Source organism: Cavia porcellus, unplaced genomic scaffold (assembly GCF_034190915.1).
Source record: "Cavia porcellus strain 051 isolate PalLab524CR breed Dunkin Hartley unplaced genomic scaffold, mCavPor4.1 scaffold_9, whole genome shotgun sequence".
Taxonomy (NCBI): domain Eukaryota; kingdom Metazoa; phylum Chordata; class Mammalia; order Rodentia; family Caviidae; genus Cavia; species Cavia porcellus.
This window is the reverse complement of record NW_026947492.1, coordinates 29,192,134-29,210,637: the sequence shown is the minus strand read 5'-3', so window position 1 is coordinate 29,210,637 and position 18,504 is coordinate 29,192,134.

The following is an 18,504-nucleotide window of genomic DNA, read 5'->3' as shown; positions in this document are numbered from 1 at the left end:
ACAAATATTTTAAAGTTGAAATAAATTGTATCAGTAGCTGTAGCTACAATAATGTTGGGTAAGGCATGGAAATTTAGTACACACTCTTACAGATTTATGCATTCTGTAGGGTTTGGGTGATGTAGACAGAACTCAACAACGCCATGATAATGCTCACTGTGGATTTGTGTAGATGATACAGAAACTCTCTTCTATATTCTACTTATGTTTGTTGGATAACTAGGTTACAGAAAAGGTTCCCAAGGTACATTTTAGAACCTCCTGATTGGATCAAATTTTCTAACAAGCTTATAGTAGTTAAGTGACTTAGGTCAAAGAGAAAGAGTAGGAAAGTGCATCCTCCCAATATACGAACATGAAAAATGTGAAGAATCAAAGTCAATAACTGAATATACAAGAGATATTAACATATTGTGCATCTGAATTGAGAAATAGAGTTTATCAGTTAATTATAGATTTGGGAGAGTTTCAAGTTTTTATATGTTGCCTATAGAATAAAGCATATTTCTCTTCATTATAGTGATGTAAGGTTAAAAACAAAGGATTTTATGTGATATATGTTTATATACATGTTCATGTATACATACAAGTATCCAATGTAAATTGAATTGTATGGTAAATATCTAATTTATCAACAAAGATTCATGTACCTTTAATAGTTTAAACTGTTGTTAGTAAGGGGTAGCATATTTAAAAGCTAAATTTTCTTTGCATCTGGGTAATATAATTCACAAGCTTGCCAGGGGAATGGAAATAAAGAGACATATCATTGCTCAAGTCAGGAAAGTTGAAGGGATAGAACTGGGTCTTTACCTCCTCTTCCTCACATTACAAATACATGCAATTGACTCCAGAACCAAATTTGACAACTTAGTCCCAGGATGGAAAGAGTGCAGACTTCTGAATCTTATGGAAGATAATTTTCTTCTGAAAATAGTCATAGGAGCAAGGATCAAACTTCCATTGTTCTCGTGTCATTATTAAAATGGGTTAAGAATATCTTTCATGAACTTAAAAAGATATGGAAAGAAGATATTGAAATTCTTCCCAATGTAAAGAATTTGTAAAGAATAAAATATTTTTTAAAACTTTACAACATATATACTGAGCTAGGCTCACAGTTAACTTCCTATACAGTTAAATATTTCAGAGTTATGATATAGTTTAATGAGCCATTAGACTAGATTATAGACTACAAATAAACTAATTCTTTTTTTTAGCATAAAATTTGGGGCCAGATGGAACTGTCTCTCTTGATGGAAATGAGGGGAGAATAAAGAGAAAGAGGAAAAAGAGGAAAAGCCCTGTTGGCTGCAACACATGTATTTACACACTTGGGAATTTAATGTCACATGAAAGCCCTCCATCTAAAAATGTATCCATGACTTCCCTGAAGTGCTGACCTTGCTTAAAGCTGGCCTTGCTCTGGCCACACATTGGATCAATCTCCAGGTTCAGCCACTCACCACACCTCCTCCTTTGCTGTTTTGTAGTTACTAGTGACAATTAATCAACTGGAGTTGGAGGAGCTCTGTTTGGAGGATTATTTAGAACTTTTTATTTTTGAACCATTTTCATTTTAAATAAACTTGCATGATTTAGGTTAAAGATTCCCAGTTCAAAGACTTTAAATCCTCATATATAGCAAATTAATCCTATACAGCACATATTCCCAAAACAGTGATCAGTTACTACTGTAGTTGGCAATCGTTTATACCTCTTGTAGTTATACGTTTATGATGAATGCTTAAGACCAAATTAAGGTGAGACCGGCATTAATCAACTTTTGCTACTTATGAAAGTCAGTTAAGTTTCCTTGGGATTTACCTTGAAATCATGTATAGCACCTCTAGTTCTTCAGTCAGCATCAGCTGTATGGGTGAATCGCAGTCACTCCTTGACCAAGTTGCCTTCTATGAGAGCTTTGGAGACCCTTTTCTCCTACTGACTCTCTAGGCACTCTCTATGCTGTAGATATGTATCCTCTGAGATCCTACAATCTCCTTGATCAGGAGTTTGTAAAACTCATCAGAGTTGCAGAATGTTGCTAAAAATGTTCCCTCATGCCATGGGTGCTCATTTACCTTTGAGGACTGGGGCATTTTTAAATTTTTAAAAAAAATTTTTGGCGCCAGGGATTGAACTCACGACTGCAGAATTGCAAGGCAGGCACTTAAGCTGCTGAGCTGAATCCCCAGCCCTCTTTTTTTTATTTATTTATTTATTTATTTATTTATTTATTTATTTATGTATGTATTTTATTTAAGGAGGAAGAAAAAAAAAAGAAAAAGGGTACAAGTTATACAGAATTTCAGAAAAAATAAACAGTAGGAAATCACTAATTACATATTGTCATCTTAGAAATATTTGTTGAAGTTACAAAATTAAAGCATATAGAGGGGACTTTCAAACAGTGATACTGCAAACAGTTTTGTTCAATGATCCAACAAAACTCAGTAATATGGTTATCTATCTTATACACTTAAATATATATGCAGTTATATCTTTTAGAGAACTTTCTTTTCCTTTCTTTTGTACAATGACAATTACACATTTTGGGTTTTATTACTCCCACAGTTCTTATTACTTTTTATCCCCAACCCTTTTAATCCATTTATCTTTCTAGTTTTTGGTCTCCCTGCCTCAGTGATTGAGCACCCAGAAGAGATGGTTAATGACACTCTATTTTAAAATGGAGGCAGTGAAATAAGCATTACTATTTTATCTGAATATTGAGCACCTTGGAACGCAAAGCAGAACCATTATTTTCTAACAACCATGGATGTCCTAGTAGTTGAACCTCCACATAATACTAACAGGCAACAATTATATAATTTTATGCAGAAAATTAAAAGTCCAACCATACATAATATTAGAGAATGACAATCATATTGACATTTTTGTGATATACTTAAATTTTCATTTTGATATAGTATAGCTCTTTTAATCAGTCATTTCTATCTAATATATAAGAAGATTCAACCTAACTTGTTGACCTTTAATGGGATGTGACTGAAAAAAATTGTGATATTATCTGAACTGCTTAATTTCCAGGCATCTCTAAATATAGTAGTACATATATAGCATATACATCACATAAAATTTTTATTATTGTTACTGACTAGTAACCTCATTTTTACTTAACATGGTCCTTCTATCACAATTAATTGGAGCAGAATAGAAAGACTATTTTCTCATTCTGAAAGAAAAAGGATGTCACCATAAACAGTCCCAGTTTTACATTTTAGAAAGCAGTACACCTGGAAGGCATGAATACATTTAACAATGAATTATCATACCCAGGTGAAAAACCTTCTAAGAAAATAATTTTTTCATCTATTAAATTGAGCTAAATAAAATGTAAATAGAGAATAATAAAATACTTTAAGACAGTGTTACAGTTTAAATATGAACTGCTCATCTGTTCTGTTCTGTTTTGTTTTGTTTAGTTGTACTCTCTTTAAAATAAAATAAAATAAAATAAAATAAAATAAAATAAAATAAAATAAAATAAAATAAAATAAAATGTGAAGGGCTCCCAAATACTCATGTTTTGAGGGATGATCCCCAGTCCATCAATGTTCACAGCGTAAGCCCAGAGGAATAAATAGAGCATGCAGACTCTAACCTCATCAATAAGACTAACCCATTAATCAGTTCAAAATTCAATGTAGTATTACATAGTAATTGTCTTTGGAGAGAGTAGGTCCCTGGTGTTATGCTTTAGAGATAAGCTGTTGTCTAGCTCCTTCATTCTCTGTGTGCATCTTGCTCTCTCTGTTTCCTGGGTGGTATGAGGTGAACAGCTTTCCTCAATAAGGTACTTCCATCATGGTGTTTTTGCTATGGACATAGGAGACATGGACCAATGCATTTGGAAACTTGAATCAAAAATGACCTTGACTCTTTTAAGGTGCTTATATCAAGTGTGTTGTCTCAGCAATCAGCAAGTTTCAAACATGGGGCTGGGAACAAAGTGACTAACACATGGTAAGACATACATAGAGACCATACAGCCATGTTAATTATGTGGACAGGACTTACACACATGTGAAGAAAATATTTACATGTATAAAACATGTACACCTAGAAGGATCAATAAATGAAGCATGTTTTTTTTACATTGTGTTCTTGGAAAAATAATTGTAAGTCACAATACACAGAATATTCTCGTATTTCCAATCTCTCATTCCATAGTAAGATTCTACCATGCTTCATTTATTCTGTTGGTAGCAACTCTACACTGAGACCCTGAGAGAAGGGCTAAGGATTATCAACCAAATCAGCAGCTATTTCAGGCATTCTGGTGTTTGTAATTTCCTTTACATTCTTTGTCACAAGAAAGAAAAACAGGTAATTTGTAAATTAATGGAAAGTTTCTCCATTAAAGGTGGACATAGAGGTTTATTTGTCTTCAGTTCACAGGATTAGATTTATTTTAGATTCTCCTTTACAAATAAACAGCAGTCAGCCAACCTCATAAAGACTGATGACACCATTCCCAAGACAATCTAATAGTTAGCATTATAGTTCTCCCAGGCCATGCCTTTGGATCAGAAAACTTTTTGAAAACTTCATCAGAATGAAATTGAGTATGTGAGCAGAGGTTTCCTTTCCTCAGTAGCTGTCTGAATTTTAAAGCTAACAGCCAAATCCATTTTACAAGAATGATAGAGAAGCTTTCTTGGAAGATAAATGAAGTTCCCTGAATGTTCCCTGTAGTAGGATTTGCAAGAATTTTCCCTGTCACAGAATTAGCAAGACCATATGATCTCTCAACATGTGCATTAGCTCTAGTTGAAGAGCAGAGGCCCAATTTTTAAAATTTCTTTTCATTTCTTGTATAAGTTCCCAATGATCATTTTATCATATTAGCACAAACTTGCAATTTAAAACACACAAATTTATCATCTTCTGTTTTAGAGGACTCAAGTCATAGATAGGTCTCTGTATTGGTAGGGTGGATTCCTTTCTGGAGTGTTTAAAAGCTAATTTATTTGCTTGCACTTGTACTTTTGTGAGATACTCATGTTCGCTGGCCTATCTTTCATTTCTACTTTCAAATCCAGCAGTTGTCAGAAGAGCCTTTCTCACTGCACATCACTCTGACCTAGACCTTCCATCTGCCTTTCCCACATCTCAGTGTTCTTATGTTTATATTTGGTCCCTTCAGATAATCACGATATGCTCCCTGAATAAAGCCATTTGATTAACAATCTTAATTCTGTCTGCAACATTAACTCTACTTTTTCATGTCACATAATATGTTCACAGGTTCCAGGGATTAGAACATAGATATCATTGGAGGCCATTATTCTGCCTAAAACATTATTGTTGTCAAATAAAATTATGCAAGTTGTTTCAATTTCCCTCTGGTTGAAATCTTAGGCAGGCTACATAGATTTTTCCAGTTATTTTACAATTCAATGTTTATATTTAATTCCTCATAAGTACATTTTCAAAATTATAAACTGAACTTTTCAGCATTCCCATCGTCTCCATTCCTTCCAGTGAGGACTGCCATAAACCTGGAAATCTGGAATGGGAAGAGAGTCAGGTATATGGTTAACATCAATTTGCTTCTTTATTGCCTCCTTCCCATGTCAACAATTGCTGCTTTTCACCTACGTGGCTCATGGAGGAAAGGCACCATACTGTCAACTTGGAGAGTTCGGTGGAGTCATTAGGCCCGGGTGGGTGTCTGGGGGAGCTTCCACTGGAAGCTTCCACCTATAATTCTCTTGTTGTTGTCAGTTCTCTCTCACAAGTATCTGTGTACAGCATCTCTCACAGAACTAGAGCTTATGCATTCTTCCTTCCAGATGGAGCTACAGTGCCCTCTATGTTGTTAAACCAGGTTACTAAGCCAGGCAAGCCATCTTCCATAATAGAAATGCAGTTGGTTTCCTGTACTGCCCTTGGGACCAACCTGTTGTTTTATGATGTGTAGACTTTTCAAATATGACTCAACACATTTAAGTTTAGCAAACTCCCAGGAGCTTGTTGAATCATTCCACATGGTGCCTTAAACGTCTTTCCATTAGATTGGTGAAAGATGGAAGAACCATTCTTTGGGAGAAAAGGAACAGATAGCACTAAAAGACACCAACATGCATCTGCCATTTTTGCTCCCTTCTTAGTAAAATTGTACTTCTTGATATGCAGTCTGCAAATGGAGAGCAGGATATGTGTGAGCAGCCTTTGTTTTGCAATATTTCAGGAGATTGCGAAAAAAATCAGTTGAGGACCCATGCCTAGCTTAGGATTGGATTTTTCACCCAGTGGACTGGCCTAGAACTTTTGATGTTTCAGTGTGAAGTGAGACATATCAGTTTCTGATGACATCATTTATATTTTACATGTATAACAGAGCACATTACACAAATTTCTGTGCTACTGACATTGTTAGTGTAGAGAACCACACACATTACTAGGATTGATTTTGAGTCTACTGGAAACCAAAAATTTTATATCTTTTTGGATGCTCAGCTTTCTGGGTTTCCATTTGCTTCTCTGTCCTGTCCACTTCCTGCTCTCTGACTTCATTCTCAGTGGCTACTCTATGGTGCTTGTGATTTGTTGGCCTCTTGATAAATGTAGGAATTTCTTGAACTCTGGTGCTTTCCTTTTCTTTACCTTACTAGGCAATGTCTCACATTCATTATTTCAACAGCAGAAGATCTCCGTCCATCCAGTCCTGTGCACCCTTATCTATATTGACTTCATCATTTAACCTTCTTCATAGCTTCCAAAACCCAAATACATTTAGCTATGTTCTTTAACTCTCAAATCTGGGTAACCAGTGGATTGATTTAACCCCCACATCATGTCATGTAGTTTTCTCCTTCCCATCTCTATTCCTTGCATTAATGCTCTATCATCTGCAATAACTCTCCAATATCCCACTGATACTCAACATCCTCTATAAATCATCCATATCTGTTCTTGTCATCATTCAAACACAGACATGATCATTTAACTGCTTAGTTAAGCTGGTGCTAGTATGATAATGAATTTTGGTGCCAACCTGAGTAGAAAATTGCTAGCAGATTGATTTAGCACAGCTTTGGGTGTGTCTGGATGGGGGTGTCTGAATAATTGACTTATTAAAAAATGATTACATAGATTTCCCAGGAAATTAGGATTTATAAAGTCTGTCTCCAAATTTTTTGCTGCATCTATAGTAAAGTGCTCTTCTCACTAAGGAGAAAATACAAGCTTTATTGTTAGACTGAGATAGTACACCACTATTTTCCTTTTTTGATGCTTTTATTAGGGTGGTCAAGTAGTATTGCTAAACAGTCTTGGATTATACACTCTATGAAAAAATAGCATGGGCACGATCAGTTTTTTTAGTCGGGCTTAAAAAACAACTGATGTGTGAATCTAGCATCCAATTGCCATGGTTCTGACAGAATCACATTTAACATATAACATTTGCCAAGACAAATACTATATGACGTGCAGAATATGGACTCTATGCACACAGTTTCCAATCTCTAGTTAATAGTTCAGATATTCATATCTGAGAAATTATTCACAGTAACTGATTTCACTGTCACCTTTTTTCTGAGTAAAACAGTGAGTTATGAATAAAGATGTTTGGGGCGCCCTGTGATGGAGGCATTTTCTGCCCCCAACATGGGAGCTTGTTCTTACTTCTTCTGCCACACTGAAAGAGCTTATCAAGGTATTCAAATGGAATGCAAGCACACTTCTATTTAAGATCATTTTTTCTGTAACTGAAGATGATGTTTGAACATTGTAAAAGTTCAAAAGAGGAAAGTAAATCATTATTCATCTATTTGTTTGTGTGAAATAAAAAGGTGCAATTTTTTTTAAAATTTTATTTAAGGAGAAAAAGCAGAAAAAGGGTACAAGTTATACAGACTTTCAGAAAAAATAAGCAGTAGGAAATCACTAGCTAATTACATATTGTCATCTTAGAAATAGTTGTTGAAGTTACAAAATTAAGCATATAGAGGGGACTTTCAAACAGTGAGACTGCAAACAGTTGTTCAATGATCCAACAAAACTCAGTAATATGGTTATCTATCTTATACACTTAAATACATATGCAGTTATATCTTTTAGAGAACTTTCTTTTCCTTTGTTTTGTACAATGACAATTACACATTTTGAAAGGTGCAATTTTAACACTGACAACCTTACTTTTACTCATTGCTCCAAATTGAAGTAACATAGCTGGCCAAAACTTTATAAGCCAATTAAGAAAATTACCTTGGAAATAGTAGATCACTTGAAAGTGTTACAGAAGAACCATTTTTCAATATTATTATTAGAAAACTATATTACCAAAGGCAAATGGTTATTTGCACTTCAGTGAGGTAGATCAAAAATCACTGGAGGTGTATCATGGGATTTCTAGTCAACATTTCAAAGCAGAGATACTTTATATGGTTTAGTAGAGAATGATGAACCTGAGCCACAACCATAACTCTACACAATCATTTGAGTGGTGAAAAGTGAAATCTCCCATCACACAACAATATAGACTTTAGCTACCACCATACCAAATTGGGCTTTCAAGAAACCCTGCCTCTGTGTATGGAACCTTTGTTCTGAAGGCTTTCATGCTTAAGTCGCAGTCACTTTGAACATTTTCCTCACTTTCCAGAAACAATCAGCATCTGTCTCAGTTAGTTCAGGCTCCCTAGCTAATAACTATAGTCTGGGCAACTTATAAAAATAAAGATTTATTTTTCACTCACTTATGGAAGATAAGAATTTGAAAATCAGGAAACATAGTGTTTTAAGGACCTGTTTCTTGTTTATAGACAATTGTTGTCTTGCTGTAACCTCACATTTGGATAAGGAAACTTTCTGTGATTTTTTTGAACTTTATTTTATTAATTGATTGTATTGGTACCTTGTAGAAATACATAATGATCACATTCATCATAGGGAATTTGTACCTATATAGGATTTATCTGTATTCTTCTTTTTTTTCTGATTCTCCTCCCCTGTCTTCAACCTCCTCCTTTTTATTTACAAGTTTTGTTTCAATTTTTCCTTTTATTTCTTATCCTTTCCTCTTTTAGTTTTTGCAGGCAAAAGTATCTATACTATTAACATTGTCAGCTAGGACATTTGCCTCATTTTTAAAAGTGTGTCCAACTTATTTAAGTGTTTTTTTTTTCTTTTTGATGTATATGAATGGGATTCTCAAAACAAAACTTTTTAAGTATAAGTAGCATATATAATACAGTTGTGGTAAATTCACCTACCTTACATTCAGGGGTCTGAAAATTTCTGTTTGTAAAACAGTATTGTTTTTCAGCCTGATTGACACTGAACAGCAGGGAAAGAGGATTTATTGGCATGATTTAAAAACCTTTAAGTCATTTTAAGAGACCAAATAAATCCTTTTCTCATTTTTTTTTTACTTGATAAACCTTCTCTGTTTTCATCACAAAAAAATGGAGAAATCCAATTGTTAAAAATGTTGGAAATGTATAACACATGGAAATACCGTGAGTCCTACAGCATACTACATTCCAGAAATAACCCTGCACTTTATGCAATGAGAAAGGGATGTGCTGCAAAATCCTTTGTAAGATGACAAAAGAAAACAGATCTAGTCAGAACTGAAGAGGAAATACTGCTTAATCAAATGCTGGGAGTAAAAGGATAAATTCAATCTATAAGCCATAACAAGGAAGCATGATAAAACTAGGCTTTAATCCTATTACAAGAAAAGATGGTACATGCTAAGCTGGAAATTACTGCAATTACCTATAGTGGTGATTTATAGAATGGTGGAGAAAAAAATAATAAAACCAATTTATCTCTCACTTGCACTGGAGGATTTCTTAGGTGTTTGGAGATGAGGAGATTAGAGCAGAAGAACTTAATGCTTAAAAATATTACACAAACATTAAGAAATCTAATAAACTAGAGCAAGATAGGGAGAGGAGAACAAAGATAAAGACTTAGGGAGTATTTTCAATGATATTCTCTCTTGTAAGAATTTCTTAAGGCATCTTTATCTTTTTCTGTATAGCTCCCTTCCCTCTTCAGCTCTTCATTTAATGGAGTATGTAGCATTCTAAGTCTAATAAAAATATAATATGGTTAATGCATTTTAATAACCAGCATCAAATGCTGCCATTCCTTTGAGTCTGAATTGAAAAGTTCATATTTTTCTTCCTTTGCTTCTTTTATGATGATGTATGCATATAAACAAATCTATATGCATTTATCATTGGATTAATTTATATACTTTAAAATATAGTAATTCTTTGCTAGGTAGAAATTAAGAGTACTCCTTTTGTTAAATATGTCTGGGTTGGAAGGGAAAACAGTGGTTACTAACAAGTAATCATACTTCATGGTCTGTTTTAATCATCCCCATTCTAAGATAAATATTTCCAGGTCCTAATTGTCTCTTTTGTCCTAATATTTTTTTTTCAGAAATTCAAAACTGTACCTATGCACTTCTCTTAGCCTCTTTGCTCTAGTACCTTTATTTATAATTGCCTTTCCTAATACTGATTCTCTTCATTCTTGATCTTTTTTCTATCTGAAGAATTCAGCCCTTTGAATCTGCCTCCCTGCTGAATTTTCTCTTTGCTGCTCTTTTCCTCTCCTTTGCTCACTCATTGCTTGCATTCACTATCTCCTGTAAAACCCCCCTCCCAGGCAGCAAGCACTTTCATTCATGGCAACTGTTTCCTCCCAATAAAAGCCTTCCAACCAGATTCAAGGTTGGCAGCAATTTCTCCTAAATAAGCTGTGATAAGAGACTAATTAAGAAAGTACCTACTATAATGCATTTCTTCCAGTACATCTGAATCAAAGCCCGTGGAAGGCAGAAATTAATGCAATAGAGACTAAGAAAACAATCCAAAAAAAATCAATGAGTCAGAGTTGGTTCTTTGAAAGAATAAATAAAATTGATAAGCCCCTAGCCAACCTTGTTTAAAAAAGGGAAGAAAAAGTGCAAATTAAGCAAGAAGGAAGGAAAAAGGTGACTGACTTCACTACACTCTGAAGAAATACAGATCATCAACACATACCAAAAACCTCTACTCTCATAGTTTTGATAACAGAAGAAATGGACAAATTCCTAGAAACATAAAGAAGATGTAAAACTGCTGAATGACTCAATTTCTATTAATGAAATTGAAAATGTAATTAAGTCCTTATCTACAAAAAAGAGACCAGGCCAAGATGGACTCACCCCGGAATTTTACAAGAAATACAAAGAAGACTTAATGCCCACACTCCTCAAACTCATCAATGAAATCAAAAGGGAAGCAATCCTTTCTAAGTCATTCCTGGAAGCAGAAATTACTCTAGTACCAAAACCTGAGAAAGACCCAACTACAAAAGAGAACTACAGGGCAATCTCCCTAATGAACACAGAGGCAAAAATCCTCAATAAAATATTGGCAAATAAAATGCAGCAAAACATCAAGAAGATTATACACCATGACCAAGTGGGATTTATCCCAGGCGTGCAGGGATGGTTCAACGTACATAAATCAATAAATGTAATCCACCATATCAATAAAGCCAAAAGTAAGAATCACATGATCATTTCTATAGCTGCAGAAAAAGCTTTTGATAAGGTCCAACATTCATTCATGATCAAGAACTCACAAAAATTAAAATAGATGGTCTTTACCTCAGTATGATAAAGGCCATCTATGACAAACCAACAGCCAGTATTATAGGAAATGACCAAAAACTGAAGGCCTTTACCTTAAAATCAGGCAGAAGACAACTATGTCCCTTAACACCACTCCTATTTATTATAGTACTGGAAATACTAGTGAGAGCAACTAGACAAGACAGAGAAATAAAAGGAGTAAAGATAGGAAAGAGGAAGTTAAATTACCATTATTTGCAGATGACATGATACTCTAAATAGAAGACTCCCAGAACCTCAATGAGAGACTCCCAGACATAATAAATAAATTCAGGAATGTAGCTGGATACAAAATCAATACTCAAAAATCAATAGCATTCTTATACACTAACAACAAAATCACTGAAGGAGATTTAAGAGAAGTCACACCCTTCACACTAACATCCAAAACAATGAAATACATATGAATTAATCTCATGAATGAAGTGAAAGATCTATACAGGAAAAAATATATTACCCTGAAAAGGAATCAAGAGGATCTCAGAAAATGGAAAGACATCCCTTGCTCATTGTTAGGAAGAATAAATATTGTGAAAATGGCCATTTCCCGAAACTTTGTACAGATTCAATGCAATTCCAATAAAAATACCGTCAACATACATCATAGATCTAAACAAATCACTCCTAAAATTCATCTGGAACCAGAAGAGAACTAGAATAACAAAGCCAATTCTAAGCAGCAAAGGCAAGGCAGGAGGTATCACAATACCTGATTGAATTTATACTACAAAGTAACTGTAAAATCAACATGGTACTAGAATAAAAACAGAGATGAAGATCAATGGAATAGATTAGAAGATACAATCACAACTACAAACACACTCAACCAACTTATCTTTGATAAAGCAGCCAAACATTTTCACTGGAAGAAGAACAGTATCTTTAATAAGTGATGCTGGAAAAACTGGTTCTCCACATGCCGAAAACTAAAACTAGATCCATGCCTATCACCATGTATTTAAATTAAAATCTAAATGGATCAAAGATCTGAATATTAAAACAGAAACATTAGCTCTATTAGACAAATTGGGTAAAAACCTTGGAGACATAGGGGTAGATAGAGAATTCCTGAACAGAAATCAAACTGCATGGGAACTACTTCCCAGAATCAATAACTGGGATCACTTCTTATTAAAATGTTTCTGCATGTCAAAAGAAATCCCAGCACAGTGAAAAGACAACCCACAAACTAGAAAATAACCTTATTAAACTGTCCCTCAGACAAAGGACTTCTTTCTAAAACATAGAAAGAATTAAAAAACATTGGGCCCCTGAAATTCAAAGACCCAATCCCAAAATGGGCATCTGAGATGAATACACACTTCTCAGATGAAGAAATACAAATGGCAAATAAATACATGAAAAAATGTTCATCATTATTACTCATTAGAGAAATGCAAATTAAAACCACCCTGAGATTCCATCTCACTCCTGAAAGAATGGCCAGGATCAAGAAATCTATCAACAACAAATGCTGGAGGGGCTGTGGGGAAAAAGGAACTCTCCTACACTGTTGTGAGTATAGACTTGTACAACCATTGTGGAGGTCAGTCTGGAAATTTCTCAAAAAGCTGGGATTGGAAGTCCCATTTAATCCAGCTATTCTACTTCTAAGCCTATTCACAGAACATCTGAAAACATCATACCACAGTGATATATGCGCACCCATGTTTATAACAGCACAATTTGTAATAGCCATATCATGAAAACAACCTAAGTGTCCATCTACTGAGGAAAGGACAAAAAATTGTGGTATCTTTATACATTGGATTTCTACTCATCTGTAAATAATGACCATTTTGAGATATTTATAAATGAATGGACGTTTCTTGAGACCATACTCATAAGCCAAATAAATGAAACTCACATGTATAAATCTCCCTAGTGTAAAAAATGATAAGAATACATAAAATATATGTAATCATGTAAAATATATGTAATCATTGTAATCATGTTTCCCCATTATATTGCTTAGAAGCCTTATAATGTTTTCATTCATTAGTTGGAATGGTTTTATTCTGGGTTGTTTCATTTTATTGTCTGTGATGGTGTGAACAGCTGCTTTGAAGAAAACAAGACATATTAATAGCTATTGCTGATTTAATATCATCTTGTTTTGAAGTCCTACCATGCTTTGTTCTTCTTTCTCCATTGGTTTTATTATGTTGGATTTTATTATGTGTGAGTGTATAAACCAAATTTTTTATGGACAAGGAAATAATACAGTAATGGTTTTTTTCATACTCAGTTGGTTCTGATTACTCTCTAATACTTTCATTCTCTTGAATGGCTTTACATTGTCTTGTTATGTTTGATACTATAGTGTATCAAGGTATACTCAGATATTTCAAGGAAAGAGACTCTATGGTAACTACTGTTATGTCGGGTTCTCTTGCGGTGAAACACTTTGTTGTTTAAGTTGTTCTGATCTGTTTTGTTATGTTCTCTTTACCTTAATCTTTTTAAAATTATATATATATATATATATATATATATATATATAAAATATGTATATATTCCACTACATGTATATAATATATATATATATAATGTATAATATATTATATATGTATATATTACTATATCAAGCAGAGTAATCAAACTATTGGCCTGAGGGGGGATGAGGAGAGACACAATACCTGGCCAGATAATGCGTGAGCACAGAATTGCTTTGGAGACTGGCAGGTGGAAGAGGCCAGCTTGATTGTGAGGGTCTACAGCCACTCTCAGGAGTGGAATCCAAATGTCTTGCAGATGGTTCTTTCCTTTATTTTGACTCAAAGTTTGAGAGATGGTTCAGGGTGGAGTAGAAAAGCAAGAATCTAATTCCAGCTTCCAAATACACTTGGGAGCTTGCTAGCTTGCATACATTTGAGGATTTTAGGACTGCTCGAAAGTGGCCAAAAAGACTTGCAGCCTAGATCAAGCTTGAAAAAAAATGTGGAGGCACTTCTTTTCTACGCTCTTCTTCATGCCAATTCAGCATGTCACTTCTAGGGAAAGTAGTACCCACAGGCAATTTCTCATTTTTAAGTTAGTGGGTCTGAAAATATGGTTACAGGAATCCTGGGATTCTTGAAATCCATTCAAGGAGCATACAATTAAAAATACTGTTTTTACTACATAGATGTTATCTGACCCTCTCTCGTTCTTATGCATATACTGTGGAATTTTTCAGTGTGTTGTGATGAGATTGAATTTAGACACAGATATGAAAATCTCACATTTTTTGATTAAACTATTTATTATTTTAAAAAAATTAAAATAATTTTTCTTCTGTTTTGTTTTTGCTTTGGCTTTATTTGGATACATTTAGTTGTATTTTTTTCAAAGAGACTATGTGAGAAGTTGTGTTTATTATTTTTAGTTTTATATATGAATAAAAATATTCCTTATGTTTAACTTCTAATATGATTTACTAACATGCTTCAGATATCCTCTGAAATTTTTGTGATTAGAGAAGGTCATACATTGTCTGTAATCCCAGCACTGAGGAGGCCAAGGCAGGAGGATCCCGAACTCAGACAAAACAAGTCGTAGTATGTAGCAAGTTCAAAATCAACCTGGACTGTATAGCATTCCCAGATCTTAAAAAAAAAAGAAAGAAAGAAAGAAAGAAAAATCAAAAGATCCTGAGACCAAAAGCTTAGGAACTTTGTTTTAGGTCCAAGCTTCCCCATGCTCCCTTTTTTCAATGTAGATGGAATTTGCGTCTGGTTCTTAGTGTGACGCTCTGTGCAAGCACCCCTTCTAAATTCTCTCCATTAGCTTATTACTGATGCCTGATTTAACACTACCTGTATTTTATTCTTTGGAATCAAGTAGATTTATTTATTTGGGTTAAGCAGATATACAATATGGGACCCTAAAAGATAAAGCCTAGTAAACCTTATCAGAAGTTATTCTTCTCATCAACATCTATTTAATACTATAGTAATAAGTAGCTCCCAAATTTTTCATGGTAATTACCAGGCCCCTGTACTATAGAAACAATTTTGGGAAGCTGTAGCTCAGAAATTTGCATTTCACGCTGACTTCAGTTTTTTGTTAAGTAAGCTACTGCTTTTTTTCTTATTGCTACACGTTTACAGTACATGAATTTTACAATCATTTTAATGAGAACGGGCACCCACACAACACAGCCTGATTCCTTTCTTCTTTCCCTGCCCATTCACCTTCTACTCTCCTTCTCTAAAACTGTCTTCCCCATTTTAATTTTCATTTTTATTGTTATTGCTATTTTTAGTTCATATTCATGACTGATGATGTTTACATCATTGTGAGGATTTGGTCTATGTAAGTGACACATCTTAAATCTATTTACTTACTGCTTTTTCAGATAATGGTCTATTTGCCATGTTGCATTTCTCTTTAGCAGCAAAGTGTGTGACATAGAGCAATGAGATTTAGATATATGTGCTGGATGGAGCAGTGAGATGGTACCACTTCAGGGTCCTGGAGTAGAGAATCTCAACTATTGCCTAGTGAGTTCAACTCCACTGGGGGAGTGTGAGGATCCAAATGATCGGAGCACGTGTGAGCCTCAGGAAGGAAGGATGAGCAGGACAAGGAACAGAAGAGGAAGAAATGGAATCAGCATTGGAGGCTGAGGTAGGATGAAAGAAATACAGATAAATAAAGGAGAGAAAATGAAACTCAGAACACAAAAATTACTGGAGACTTTTTCCCCTCTTTGGGGTTGAGGGAATTCCTGCAGCTCTTAAAGGCAATAATTCTATAAACTGAGTTCTGGACCTGTACTTTCCACCTGTAATTTACTTATTTCCTACCAACCTCCATACTCAGGAAAAATCATAAAGAAGACAACACATCTCAATTTCGAACACATGTAAACGCTTTTCATTGGATTGTGGCCCACCAGAAGGAAGTTGTGACAGATTCTAGGAATACAGTTCCTACATGATCCATTTTAAGAACACTCTCCAGACACATAAAAACCCCCAAACCCCCGACCACAGGTGCCTCTACACTTGAGAGGCTTCATCCTATTTTCTTTTAGTGTACACTATTAAAATTATGCTGAGTAAATACGTTATGCCTCTTATTAATGAGTCTTGAGTGCTCTTGTTCTGTGATGGAAATCAGTGAACAGCACTGTGGCCCATGGTTGGAGTGAGTCAAGATTCCCTGATCTTTGGAGAACCTCCTAAGACTCTGTCCTGTGGCAATACTTACTGTGAGTCTGGTCCTATGCTAACAGCTTGCATGTGTTATTATCTGTATTTTGCTGGCACATATATTCTACCTACTCCCATTTTCCCCACTCTGCTACACCAGAAACACACAGATGAGATCTTGGACTGTACCAAATAAAAATATTTACTCCTTCTTCATGCATCTTCTCTGTCTGTCAAACGTGAAACAGGAGGAAGACTTTAAGAATTTTTGGAAATGTTTCCAAAATATCCAAACTTCATGCTAGTTTTCTGGTTACATATAAATCTATGCATTGCTATTACCAAATCTATTCGTTTCCAATGCTATTGAGTTTAATTCCTATAAATCTGATGGAACTTAATACTTTGAACTGATGCTGGTGGTAAATGATCCTTGAAAGTCTTGTGCTCTTTTTTTCCATGTCTGTCTCCTCAGCTTTAACTCAGGCTCGTCCAAATGAAACTACATATTTTTTCTCCTTCAGAAAGTCTCTAGATAGAGTGCAAACAAATTAAACATCAAGACAATGAAGCCTACTTACATTTGACTAGCAGATAAGCAACGTACATACTTTTCTTAGAGTTGTATACCATGCAGTACTTGAGGTATATTTATAGTAACAATATATTTACTATCTGAAATATGAATTGAATTGAATTCTCTCCAAAAAAAATTCATAGTTCCATGACAGCCCTTCTAACTTTACTCCCAAGAATGGCATTGGCTCCTGATCTTTACTACTTATCTCCTGAAAAAGATCTGCACATTTTACAGGAGATACACTTCAGAAAAACATTTCTGGAGAAACTGAGAAGTTCATTGACATGTCCAAATTTGGGCAATTAGTATATCATAGAGCTTAAATTTAAACTCCATTGTGCTTACCTCCAAAATTGATTTTCTTTGTATGACTTTTCCCTATATACTTCCATATGCAACAGAAAAGAGTGAAAAGAAAACATGTCAGTCAGATTTTACCTGTTTCTGATGAATTTTGGCTGCTTTGGGGGATGATTAGGGCATAGTTTTACTTGATCAAACAGAGATCAAAATATAGTGTCACAGTGATGGATGAGACACATAGAATGGTCCCATTGGTCAGAACCACAAGATCATTCTTCCAGGTTTCCTGGATCACCCACCAAGACCATATTCCAACCCAAACAAAACAGAAGGTGAGGTAACTCAAGAAAAGTCACTTTAGTTTTAAAATTGGAGAAGAAATTGTACTTTCTTCTCAAGAGACACATCATCTAGTTATATAGGATTACCCCTTTTAATCTGCCAAATAATTAACATTTTTTTCAGTGTAGAACAAGTCTTGCATTCATGGAATTAACTCAATCATAATGCATTATACTTTTTAAAACATAACTTTCAATTTATTTTGTTAATTGTTTTAGGGCTCTTGTATTTACGTCTTTGAGTTAGAGTAGTTTGTTCTTCCTCCTCCCGTCATATTGCCAGTATCTTACTTGGTATATCAAGTCTTACTGGTCTCATAAAGTGTATGGTATTTTCTTCTTTTTGTCTCAGAAAGGATTTGCATAGCTGGATTTATTTTTCTTGAAAATCCAGTAAAACTCAGTGGTAAATTCTTCTAGATAGCTTTCAAATGACTATTAATACTGTAAAATCAATTTATACTTTTC